The sequence below is a fragment of the Meleagris gallopavo genome, chromosome 1, assembly GCF_905368555.1.
Source record: "Meleagris gallopavo chromosome 1, MGAL_WU_HG_1.1, whole genome shotgun sequence".
Lineage (NCBI taxonomy): Eukaryota > Metazoa > Chordata > Aves > Galliformes > Phasianidae > Meleagris > Meleagris gallopavo.
This window is the reverse complement of record NC_139404.1, coordinates 105686873-105700569: the sequence shown is the minus strand read 5'-3', so window position 1 is coordinate 105700569 and position 13697 is coordinate 105686873.

Genomic DNA, 13697 nt, shown 5'->3' with positions numbered 1-13697 from the left:
ATATGGCGCTGCAAACTCTCATGCTTCTGTCCAAAGTGATAACGGTCAAGATAGCATGAGGCATCCAGTTACCCAGACAGAACTGCGCCCTCTCTGGCTTCTAGGCAAGCGGAACCTGCAAATAAAATACTGGAGAACCAGTATGTTAGATATATTTCTAAATTAAGTGTTACAGAATTTTACTCTGATTATAAAATGAAGTGATAGGATTACTCCTGTTGGCAGTGTATTTTTGGACTTAATATAATATGTTAAGAATAAATACATTAAACTTCCTCTAAAGCTTAATTTTCCAGTGCATTATAAAGTGATAGAAGATAGTACTGCCTGATCATACATTTACACTACAATAATGAAGTACTAATGAGAGGTACTTTCTTACTCAAAGATAAAAACACTGTAATAGGAGAAAAAGAGCCCCCAGTGCTCTGTTCTCATTGGAAATTTTCACTACACAGAAAGCATAGTTAGAAAATCATGACTACTGCAAATCTTCAGATTACACAGTCCCGTAAAAGCTCCTTACAGTTTTCAGGAAACAAAAAAAGAATGCCGCCAAGCCTGGGCAAAGGCCATCTGATTTTGTACATCCCCAGCTAACACACCATGTTCTCTGGACAGGCTACTTTGGGAACAACCAATCTGCCTTCTGTTTCTCTGCTGGCATTCCATTTAGATGCTGATTAAATTGAAAATCTTGCTGCCCTCAGTAAAGGTGATCAGTTATCTGGATTCAGTATCTCTAATTTGACCCATTGTATGTAATTGAAAATTTTGGTAAGAAATTCTGCTCTCCCAACCCAAGGCATTTCTTTCTTGGGGATGAAGACATTACACATTTCTTCTACCTGCCATTCACAACAATGATAGCAACACAGACTCTCAACAATTTTTTTTAACAATTTATACCAAAGTACTGTACAGAAGTATTGCACAAAGAAGTCATGATGAACTAAGAAAAGTGCCGAGGCATTGTGGTACTGACGGATGGCATGAGAATTTGATGAAAACAGACAAATATGCTAAGAAAAAGAAAGGGAGAAGACTTGGGTCTTCTGGTCTAAGAGAAATACTCATGTTTTTTTAGTAGTTTCATCATATTTACATAAATAAAATTTAACAGGTTCTGAGATGGTCATGTGAGCTTAAACTTTCCCTTCAAACTTCAAGCTAATGAGGAAAATTCCCCACTGTTCACTGCGGACCAGACTGATTCCTCAGTAGACTTTGGATTTGCACCACGTCATCGCAAGGATGCTGGAAATGCAATCTATACATGTAGAAGATAGTTAAAATAAAGCTTCTTCTGAAGTGTAAACTAACCAAATCTGTTGAGTACATGCTTTCTTTAAGTTTTTAGCTTTGAGCACAAGCTTAAACTTAGGTACAAATTTAATTAGTTTGCTCAGACAGAACCCTTGAGAGCTGTTCACCCAAATGTGAAGTGCAAAACCAAGCTTAATAGACACATTTTCAGCCTCCTTTAATTGTCAGTGCCATAATTCAGTTTTCCCTTAATAACATGCAATGACATTTTCACATCAACGCTACATCCTACAGATCTCAAGAAAAACAGACTAGTAGCAAAATACATTAAAAGTTCTTTTCAAAGGTAGATGTGGTTTGCAGGGAGAGTTTATTATCACTACCATTATCATCATTAATGTTATTGTTATTCTTATTAACTAGACAGCAGATATAATCAGGAAAAAAAAGAAAGAAAAAATCTTTCAGGCATAAATTTTCCTTCCTTCATACTCATTTCCAAAACAAGGGATAAGGCATTGCAATTCTTTACAGAGTAGAGACGAGAAGAAGAGGTAAGGGATGGTGACAGGGCTGTCCTGGAAAAAAACAATGCCACATATAAAGGCATCATGAAATAAAAAGCCAGAAGAGACAAAGAAGCAGGGAAGCACACTGCTTCTGCCTGAGGGTGTCAAAGAAACTGCCTCTTTAGCTAACAGCGGGTGCAGTATCCATCATTTTTGCTCAGTGTTTGGCTTCAGGAGGTATAAAAGCAAAGATCTTCCTTGCAGTACTTAAGCTGATGACCAAGCCACCTGCAATCTTGCCTGACCCTGAGCACTATGAGAAGTACTCCTTCCCACATGGAATCATGAAGATTGAGCTTTTAAGAAAAGAAATGACTGTGGACTACGTATTTGTTTTTACATTTAAGCCCTTACCAAGTTCAGTTATCACAGATTATTGAATATTAGCCTTATACTTTATTACCTTCTCCAGAGAAAAATATGATGCACACAAAAAAGTCCCTCACTAACACTGTTCCTATTTTATGTAGTCTCTCTCTCTTATCCTTGTACATTTATGTTCTAGAAATAGTTAATACCCAGTCCTGATTTCTCATGTGTCCTAAATTTTTCTGTTCTTCTTCAGTTAGAGATGCCAAGGCTGATAAAATCAGAACTTTCTACAATTAGTTACTGTATAAGCACATATATCTCTTCTGCTTTGCTCACTGCCCAGTTCTCCCCATCAAATAAATGATCACTAAGGTAAAGCAGGAGACCACAAGCACTCACTGTGTGCATCTATGTATGTCTACGCACACATCAGATGAGAGGAACTGTCCTCAGATTATTCTGCAGAAAGAAATGATGAGAGAAATTCAGAACAAAACCTTGAGAAAGTCACCCTCAGTGGTGTGTTCTTAACTGAGACCCAAAACCACTCGCTGCCCTGCACATCACCAATTCAGCCTTTTAGCTAACTCACTTCTATGCTGTCTCCAAATGTGGCAACTCCTGCTCTGCTTGTCAAAACCACTGTGAGATGCTTTCAGTCGGCTGTACTGTCACACTGAGCCCTTCTTGGCTCACTGATACTTGTGGACATTGAGTGCACATATGGTTTCTAAGGTCTGGACACAATTTTGTGAACTTTATGTCAGTGAGGATATGAACATGACTGTGGTCTTTCCATTCATGTGAAGAAGTAGCTGTTCCAAAAAAAATTCCTCTCATACATTACACAGCAGTAACCTCCAAGCTTGGACACTGTTTTCTGCTCTTTTTGTGCATGCTTATTTTTTGGAGGGATGACTTATTTATCACAACCAGCTCTAATATGCTTTAAACTAGGCTAACTCACTTCTATTCCAGACCTTGCAGTACTCTAGTTGCCTAAAGGGATAGAGACATGCATGAGGTATCTACAGACTTTATATATAAAGGCACAGGAGTATGGTCAAACTAAATTATTAAAATATATGTTAATGATTTAATTAGAAGAAAAACTTCTCCAGCTCCACTGAAAGCAAGGGAGACACCAACTCATCATTCCTCATGGGCATCCCAGGTCAAAATTCATTATACACTGCAAGTTTACACTATCGTGCAACAACTCTAAACATCAGCTAGGGACCTCTCCCTTGTCTGTCCCAGTCTTGCACAGAACAAGATGTATATGATCTTCATTCAAATCAAGGAACTACAGATGGTATTCAGATGTCAAGAAATTCAGGTTCTGTCAATGCCATATTCTTGACTTCACACACTTGCTGTACCATTTGTAAGGACTACACCCAGTCTTTACAGTGAGGTCTATGTCTTGTGTGATCTTTTGCAGAAAAAGTATTCAAAGAGAAATCCCAAGTGTCATATTTTGTATTACCTTCCCTAGTTGACAAGGGTGAAATTAAATTTGCAGTAATTAGTCAAAAGTGACGGGAGCCTAAAATTAACTGCACGCTGTAATTTAGAACCTGGTATTGTCTGCATCTAACTCACTTGTTAGACACAGTGAGTTATATTCAGACTTCTCTTAGACACCTAAGTTTTAGTCTTGCAGCACCTGAAGCTTAAGCCTCTCAGCCCACAGATGTGTTTCAAATTATCAAAACTAGATGGTTATTTGATCTTGAAGAAATAGAGATCCAGATACTTCTAAAATTCTTTAAAGGGCATCACAGCAAACCTAGATTGATAGTGCAGTGTTTGCACATTTCTGTAAAATAACTCAGTGCTTTCACAAGGCGAGACTTGCAATTCATAAAGCTGAGTTCTATTTTGGTCTAGTGCATGACAGAAGTAGATGTCCTTTATAAGTTAGATTACCAGAAAGAGTAACTGTCGGAAGAGAACACCAGATGTACTCACCCTACACAACCTTAATTGAGGTCTCTCACAGATATATGTGTAGGGAATGCAGCCCTATGTCACATAGTCTGCCAGCTAGGGCACCCACTGAGTACTGTTGAGGTTATCCACCTCTTTTTATCAAAGCTCATACTTAGCTTTGTGAACAAAATTCAGTCCCATCAATTCCAGTGCTGCAAGTGTTTAACTAACAGGAATGAAGATAAACACATGCTTAAATCCTTTTTCTAAATTAGTGTCCCAGAGAGGAAAAGGATTACAACTTATGTTCATGAGTTGCATGTAATTTTAAATTATTGTAAGTTTTACTAAACTTTCTCATTAGCAATCACAGCAAGCCGTTTGCTTTGAAGAGCAGTTTATTTCATTGTATTATATCTGAATGCAGTTATATTTTTTCAGTTAGTCCATGAAGTTGAGCCTGAACCTTCATATGGACTCAACTCATTGTTCTTCAGCTATGGAATTGGCACATCACTATTTGTTTCAGAGGTAAATAAGCCTCTAAATTCCAACCCAGAGGGAAATTTTGGAAATTAGAAACCCTCACAGTCCTCAGCTCAGCCCATTTTTCTAAAGGCTCTTTACTGTTCAGCAGGAAGCAGTGTACAATATTCTGACCTGTCCAAGGTATCTCAGGTCTGTAACGCTGAACATAATTGCAGTGGTTAAAATGTCTACTTAGCAATTCCTAATTGAATATGCAAATTGCAAAACCTACATTAACATCTTAGGAATGTGTGATTCTGTACCCACTAGTGTTTATTTGCGGTTTGAACAGTTTGTTTCTGGAAGAAACAGAAAAAAAAAGCTTTCAAGCTTGTCCATTAAATTATTCTACCAGCTGTCACTTTATTAAAAAGTCTGCAGTTAATAATAAAACTATTTTAAACCACTCACCAGAAATCTAGAATTTAAAAACAAGCTCCCTTCCCCCAAGGCTTCCTTGGAAAGATTCTTAGATTCAGTGACAACCTCAAATACGTATATCTCATCCTGCCAATATCCTTGCAGTTCTACAGCAGAACATAACAAGCATATGAATGCAGATTTTCAGATCTGAAAATAAAGGGAAATAGGATAGATCTTTTCTATGAGAAGAACTGCCAAAATAAAGCACAGAAATTCTGTCAAAACCTGAAACTATAAATAAACATTTGTATTTCTGTGTATTTACAAATAAATGATGTAAATCAAGAAATAAAACAGAAAGAAATAGAGCACATGATTTGAAAGAGATGACTAGGGGAAATGTAAAAGCACTGTAAAGCACAAAATGTGACACCCTCCTTTGCACCACTGAGAAAATTATCAAAATTTATTTGCAAATATAATTCTAGTTTGACAAGTCCGGAAAGTTCATCATCACTATTCCTCTATTCCGCTGTTGTCACAGCTTGGAGACTCCTAATGGAAGAAAAGAAATAGCAGTAAATATTCCATGTAATTGAATTAAATAGAAATTATAGTACTCAAATGTCTTATTTGCAGGGTCACAAACTTCTTCAGACTCAACAACCAATGCTCAGTGGTGTGTTTGGTCCTGGACATCTTGAGGGAAAAAAAAAAAAAAACTTGTTACTTCTTTCATTACTGCAAATTCTTATCTTGATAGACTGGAAATTTTTGAGATTAATTAACTCTGTTTTTCTTTACATGGTAATTTTCTACTTTTTGGTCTGTAGTCATTTCCTTCAATTTTAAGTAGATTGTCCAATAAACGTTCAGTGATGTCTGACAACCATTAAGCACTAATTGTTCGTTTACAATATAGATCAACAATGTTCAAATTTAGTGAAATCGCAGAGTGAAATAGCTGTCAAGAAAATTCAACAACAAAAGAAGGAAGACAGAAAAAATAAAATTAACCCATCAGTTATACAGAGAATCATGATGCAAGATGGCTTCCCTATCTGACATTGTCAGTGTCCTGAGTACTCCACTAGGCCTGACAGCCAACCTCATCCAGGATACACAACCAGAAGCCCAGGAGCCTAGTTTCAGTTAAGTGTCAGGACATTGGTGCCTGCTGTTGATGCATCCTATTTCCTCCAGCTCTGCTTGATCTCACACCCTGCAGGACAATTTCCATCAATGAGGTTACCTTGGCACCCAGATCCCCAGCCAGTGTCTTCATTTGACTATCCTGAGCCTAAGGTGCACACATCCTTTGAAGAGTCGAGAAGATCCATTTAGAAGACAAAAGACTTTTTTTCTCCCAGTAAGTTTGTTTACTGTTTTGTTTTCATCACTCATCTAGATACTGTATTTCATCACATTTCATAGGTCACTAGAATTTATTGAGGTAATTGGAATATTTGAGTTGTTGTAACTTTACACTAAAATGCTTGTGTAACAAGTCCTTATTTTTATTTTAGTGCCACTACTGGCAAGATTTTGCACGGTAATTTCACAGTACAAATACAAACAAAAACCAGAATATTAAACTTAAGGTTGATGATCTTCTAATACTTAACAGAACATACAGATTTCCTATATGCAATACTACTTTACTAAAAGTTAAGGTTACAAAGAAATACTTGAATCAAATAAAAGCATCATTTTAATGCTAAAAACTTTCTTTGTGGCACAGAATCTGTCACTATGAAAAATGGAAATGATTAAACTTTCAGTAGAATAATAGAGTGACTAGAATTTTTAATACACACAAACTATGGATGAAAAACCTAACATAGGGTTTGAAGTTTCCATACATAATATTTTCAGAAATAACTGGGTTTATTTAAGAGTCTCGCAAAATTCAAAATACAATTTCTAGTAAAGAAATGTAGTTTATTTAAGTCTCTTGACTTTTCAAAGTTATGAGAAAATGCTGACAAACAAAGATATGACATAGACAATTATTATCAGTTCTGTTTTCCTAGGCATGTTTTTTGTTTTTTTTTTTTCACAATCTTTTCATAGCAAGATTACAACTGAGCGGTACAATAACTTATATCAAAGCTGAAACTCTACTAGTTATTACAACTCTAATAGAACATGTACAAGGCAAAGAATATTCACCACATGCAATTTTAAAGTATAATTATAAAACTAGCTTTATATATCTAAACTCATTTTTCAAAGGGATACATACAGCATGGCAGTTCTAACAAGCACTTGAAATAAGTGCAGTGGAAGAACAGCTTACTAAAACGTTTTCCATTGTTTTAGATAGATGCATCTTCTCTGCACGGTGGCACAACATCAAGTAAGCCTAAATAGAAATATACCTATTATCAAAGCAAGATCCAATATGATGGTGCATGACAAACATGATACATTTTTTATTCCTAGGTTTTCAAAAAAACTGTTTCCATAAATTGAAAAAGTATATGTCCACTGTACCAGGTATTTGCAAAGGGTTACCCAGATTCAGTCATTAGCTGTGAAGTAGCAATGCATTCCCTGTGATTCAGGAAGCCTCATACTGCAAAAATGGCAGGTATCGAGTCCATGCAGATCCAAATCTCACCTGCTTCTGAAGAACTGCGTAAATCCTTCATGCTGGGACCACCCAGCTGGGAATCAACTATTTCATGACACATCCAATCTGTGCTGAAAAAAGAAACTGTTCTAATTTAAGATGCTTAAGAATGGATGCAAAATAGAAGATACAGCATCTCTTCGATAGCATATACATGCTTTCTTTATGAGAAAACTTTTTCTTTATAAAAACAGTGAAGTTTTTTTTAAGCATGTGATCTTTGCAATCACAAAGTCCTTATCAGAACATAATATTTGTATTCCAGTATAAAACATAAACAGTAATTTCTGGGACTGGTGAAATCATTCCTCACTCCTGTCAAATTAAATTAGCTTCATGTGATCTATCTGAATAAATATTCCTCAAAAGTAACCACAGGCTTCTCAGTGTACTTGCGCAGGAGACAAAGACCCTAAATAAATTTTGTTTCCATTCATTTCATCCTACTTCCTTGGTCTCAGCAGCAACATTTTTCCTGCTTCCCAGTGCAAAATACTGCAAAAAATTTCTTTCTAAACCACCTTTTCTGCCTTTAATGACTGAGCATCTTGGGAAGTTGTCAAGTATTGTTGAGTTTGAAAACTATATATTAAAAACAAAGAATACTGCTGTAGAATGACTTTCTGGTATTTTATCCTTTATACAATTTTCATGGAGGAAATCCTCAAGTGCTTCCCTGACAGTCTCAAGAAAAAGTGTCCTGCCTTGTTCTGTGGATAAACCTGACTAGCTTCTATAACAGTATCATCCAGCTCATCTAACATCTGCCATCTGGAAGTTGGGCCTCTTGTTCACACTTCTGCCATAGTCAGTAGAAAGCTAGACAGTGAGATAAGGCAATGTCATCCTCAAAGTAGAATCTCATGCAGTCAGTCTCCTACCTGCCACTGCCTCAGAGATTAGGCTAGACAGCAGACCTCCACCTGTCGTACAAAAGGCACCTCTAACCTAGGCCTCTTGTGCCACCTGAGATTGTCTGTTGTGTTCTGCCTTATCACTTCTCTAGAAGGTCTGTAGCTCTTTTATAACTCTAGTGTCTTTTCTACCAGCTTCACAGAGGTGTCTCATACAACTTATGACGTTTCAATGGCATCAGCTGCCTAGACTCTGGTAACAACATCCCAGTCAATTTAAATGACACATTTGACATTTAGTGTAATCTAACCCCTGTATACAAGAAAATGTATGCATTATTCCTGTTGAAAGACCACATTTTGTTTTAATAGGGATTGTCTTAATATTCTGGCCAGCAATACAATTTGGTATGGACAAACATACTTTGCGAATAAACATTGTTTTTTCTGGCTTCTGTTCTCTCCTCTTTCAAGCAACCTCTAGGCAAGCTCATGAAAAAACTCATAGACAACTCTCCACTTCTCTTTCATGTTAACAATTAAAGCAGTAGTACTGATGACATAATGGTCAGGATTGATATCATCACTACTCTTTTGCAATAGCAATGAAGTTATTGTCATCATTTACTTGTATTGATGCTTAGAAACTTCAGTTCAAAATGGTAATCTTATTGCATTAGTTTAAAGAAACAATGCCTGAAAATGTCCTGAAAAACTCAAAATCTAAACAGATAAGAAAACAGGAAGTAGAAAAATACAGACATCCATCCGCACAAGTAGTGTCTTCCTCATCATTTTTACTGAGGCAATTTCTTTAGAAAATTAGTAAGACATGGCTTGTGCTAATAGCACAGAAACTTTAGCAAGAAAAGTCTGTGCTAACATGTGCCCTCCAGCATGCACCCTCACTATCAGAGCCCCTGCATGAGTTTTCCATCAGCTGTGGGGACTCTAATCCCTGAACTGCCAGCCATCTCTGGATTTACCTACGCCTAGTGCATTCCGTCTTAAAGTCAATTTGTGGCAGATTCTTTAAAAAATGAACAGCCAAAAACCTACCTATATACTGCAAGACTCCTTACCCGTGTTGGTATTCTACTACTCTATGCAGCTAACGAAATAACCAATCAAAATCAAAAGATGGTAGCAATGTAGCACAGAGATAAGCAAATCTTTAACATGAGTATTTTTAAATTTAGTGGTTTAGTTTAATGTTTTAATTAAATTAATTAGTTTAATTAGTTGAATATTCTTTGCTTCTGGTTTGTAAATCTATCAATACGTTTTAATCACTCCATTTGATTTTCCATTTTCCATCTATTTCTGTCAGAGGAACCCTGCTGTAAGATTTCAATAATCTAATCTCCTATTTACTCTCATTGATTCATAATTTAAATTTAAAATTTTGTTTGGTCTTTGATAATTTAATCTGGTTCCTAAGCAGATAATAAACGGTTCTAGAGCCAGATCATTGTTACTGGAGACAACAATCCTCCTCTCCTTTCGGAAATGATCCTTCAACTCTCTCAAAATATTACAAAATGAATAGGCCAAGGATAACTTTTTACTCCAAAATGAGCTCCATAAACATTCACATAGGAAAGGAGAGTTCCTCCTGACACATTGCTGACTACTGAAATGATTACGGAAGTACTTCACAGTGGGTTTTACAGTCCCAAATCTTCAACATTCTTATTAACAATCATTATCTTGCCCATGTTTCACCTTATGTAAAGGAGCACACACTCACTAAAACATCACATAAAATAATTTAGTCAAATGATATTGGCTAAATAAAGCAGACACAAATATATTAATTACCTAAAAATATAGGCTTATAAGTAAAGCTATTATAAATAAAGAAGCAGTTGAATAAGAAACTTTTGATTGGCTACAATTAAGGCTGACTGGACCATTATGGTAAGTCCTGATTTACTAGGCCTGTTCAGCTTAGCTTCCATATGATTCTGCAACAAAATATAAACTGTTGTTGTGACTGAATAGCCTCTGTCTGAGGCTCAATATTCAGTGAGCATAACATAAAAAGAGAGTAGGTTAAGGAACACTTTCCTGAGTTTGGCAGGGGTGTGGAGTTAAAGTGTATAATCTATCTAATTTTCATCTCACTTATTCCTAGACAACTAAGTGGAATACTACTTTCAAGTCTCAGTAAAATCAATGACCTGAAATCAAAGTTAATCTCTTGGAATCTGATGCACTATTGCAGCATGCAATGGATGAATAACAATTCAGAGACATCTGGTGAACAAGAAACACAGAGCACTGTGAGGTTATTTGGCCAGCCAGTAAATTTCTGCGATGGCCGAGATAATTTAACCCACAAATGAATCAGGTAGTTCAGTAGTCTACATCACAGTAATAGTTTGCAGTGTTTTTATTCTTCTTAGGTCATAGATAACTCCTTGGCTGGAAAATTTCAGTATTTTTACTGCATTTTTAACAATTTACATTACAATCTTATGACTTGTACCATCAAGGATTGAGTCATGTTCCTCTCTCACTTCTCTTGCATATTTCCACATGAAGTATGCTTGCTTAGGCAAGCCTGTTCAGCATCATCCACCAGGCTTCTTTCCCAGCTCCTTCTCCAATTTCACAGAATCACAGAATTGCAGGAATTGGAAGGGACTTCAAGAGACCATCAAGTCCAACCCCCTTCTAAAGCAGGTACCTTACCATAGGTTGCACAGACTGGTATCCAGGCGGTCTTAAGTGTCTCCATAGAAGGAGACCACAACCTCTCTGGACAGCCTGTTCCAGTGTTCCACTACCCTCACTGAAAAGAGGTTCAGCATGTTTGTATGGAACATCCTAGGTTGAAGTTTTCTGTTGTTCTTTCCACTGTGTTTCATTGTGGCGATTTTGTCTTCTGTTTTCAGCAGTGGATGATAGAGTCTAGCTTCAGTAGTCACTGAGAGCGCCTCTCTTTTCTCCCTGAAGAAGCAAGGACACTGAGCCGCCTGTAGCTGTCTGAAGTTGCAGTTGGAAAAAAAATACTGCCCAGCTTGGCTTGCAGCTGGAATATACATGTGGACATGAAATTGCAAAGGTATAAGGATGCCTCTTCCTAAAATCCATGCTTAAGTTACAAGCATGGGGGTAAAATGTCATGTTTTTCCTCAAGACTTTGAAAACAAATTCTTTGTGTGCAAATATCCCTTCCCCTCAGAAACATTCACAGAATCACATAATCAAGAATGGTCAGGGTTGGAAGGGACCTCAACCAGCAGGTCGAGGGAGGTGATCCTCCCCCTCTACTCTGCCCTGGTAAAGCCTCATCTGGAGTACTGTGTCCAGTTCTGGGCTCCCCAGTACAAAAAAGACAGGGATCTCTTGGAAAGAGTCCAGCGGAGGGCCACAAAGATGGTGAAGGGCCCGGAGCATCTCCCCTATGAAGAAAGGCTAAGTGAACTGGGTCTGTTTAGCTTTGAGAAAAGATGACTGAGAGGGGACCTGATCCAGGTTTATAAATATCTGAGGTGTGGCAGCCATAGTGGTGAGGCCAGTCTCTTTTCAGTGGTACGTGGAGACAGGACGAGGGGAAATGGACATAAGCTGCAGCACAGGAAGTTTCACACGAATGTGCGTAAGAACTTCTTCACGGTGAGGGTGACGGAGCACTGGAACAGGCTGCCCAGGGGGGTTGTGGAGTCTCCTTCTCTGGAGATATTCAAGTCTCGCCTGGACGCCTACCTGTGCGACCTGGTGTAGGGACCCTGCTTTGGCAGGGGGTTTGGTCTCGATGATCTCTAGAGGTCCCTTCCAACCCCTACAATTCTGTGATTCTGTGATTCTGCGATTCAAGGATCATGAATCTCCAACCCCCCGCCACATGCAGGGCCACCAACCTCCCCATTTCATACTAGACCAGGCTGCCCAGGGCCCCATCCAACCTGGCCTTGAACACCTCCAGGGACGGGGCATCCACAGCCTCTCTGGGCAGCCTGTGCCAGCACCTCACCACTCTCATAGTAAACTTAACATTCACCTAAGGCATATTGCTTGTCTCAAAAAGTTTAATCTACATGCATTTCAGAATTACAGAATCACAGATAAGAATAATATACATGAGCCTTTGGTAGGAAATATTAAACAATCTGAACAACACTGAAGGTTCCTCTTCCAGTAACAATGCCACACTGTATTCTTTCAATTGCACAAAGAGACATTCCATTCACAAGAGTTTTCTAGCAATATGAAATATCTCAGTACTTTTGTCAACACAATATTCTCTGTTTTTACAAACAAAAAATAGATGAGAAACAACTATGAATATTTTATTTCCTTAAGGAAAAAAAATAAAAATAAAATCTGCCTCTATAAATCATTCATCAATATTACTTTTCTTTTGTGATCATTAATGTTCTGTATACACAGATTCAAAAATATATTTTGGTATCCAGATAAGCATAATGCCACATTTCCAACTTTATCTACATTGAGCAATCATTACGTACTACTTTAAAATCTTTTCCATAAGAAGAGAAATGTGAATTAATACTTAAGATGTGTTAAAATTAACAGTTTATTAGCACCTATACTTAAGGTACTTACTGCTTGAGTGCTGAAAAATGCTTTTACTACTTCAATGCTCTTGTGAATAGCAGCACTATTTACAAACTAAGTGAGATTTAATTGCAGTACAAATTAGCTAAAAGGGAACTTAATTAGTAATTCTTTAAACTGAAACATCTAACATAAAAAGAGAAAAAAAAACTAGTTTTTCAATTAAAAAAGTCAATATTATATAAAAGATTAAATGAGTACAAGAACAAATCACTTTAGAAAAGCAAGAGATCTTATTACTTAAAAAACAAAGTTTATTTGCTGCAAATTCAGATACCTATACAGTTTCATCAACGATAAAAACATCAATGTAGTAAAAAATAAAAATAATAAAAATAATAAAAAAGGATAATTCTAAAAAATATATAATATTCAGAGCCCGAGAGATGCATTAGTAAAGTTTCTCAACACTTAGTCGTCACCATGACCTCAGTAGCTCTGCTGGCGTATTTTTCTAATGCATCATTAGACAGATAAATACATTTCAAGAATTCTGACTCTTCTTCTTGGGTATATAAATCTCGGGGCTAAATGAAAAACAGTATCCAACAAGTGCTTAAATTAAATGTTTGCATCTTTTCAGAAATACCTTTGTGGACTGAAGTAAAACACTCATGACATGAAGAAGTGTATTTACATTTCCGAGGG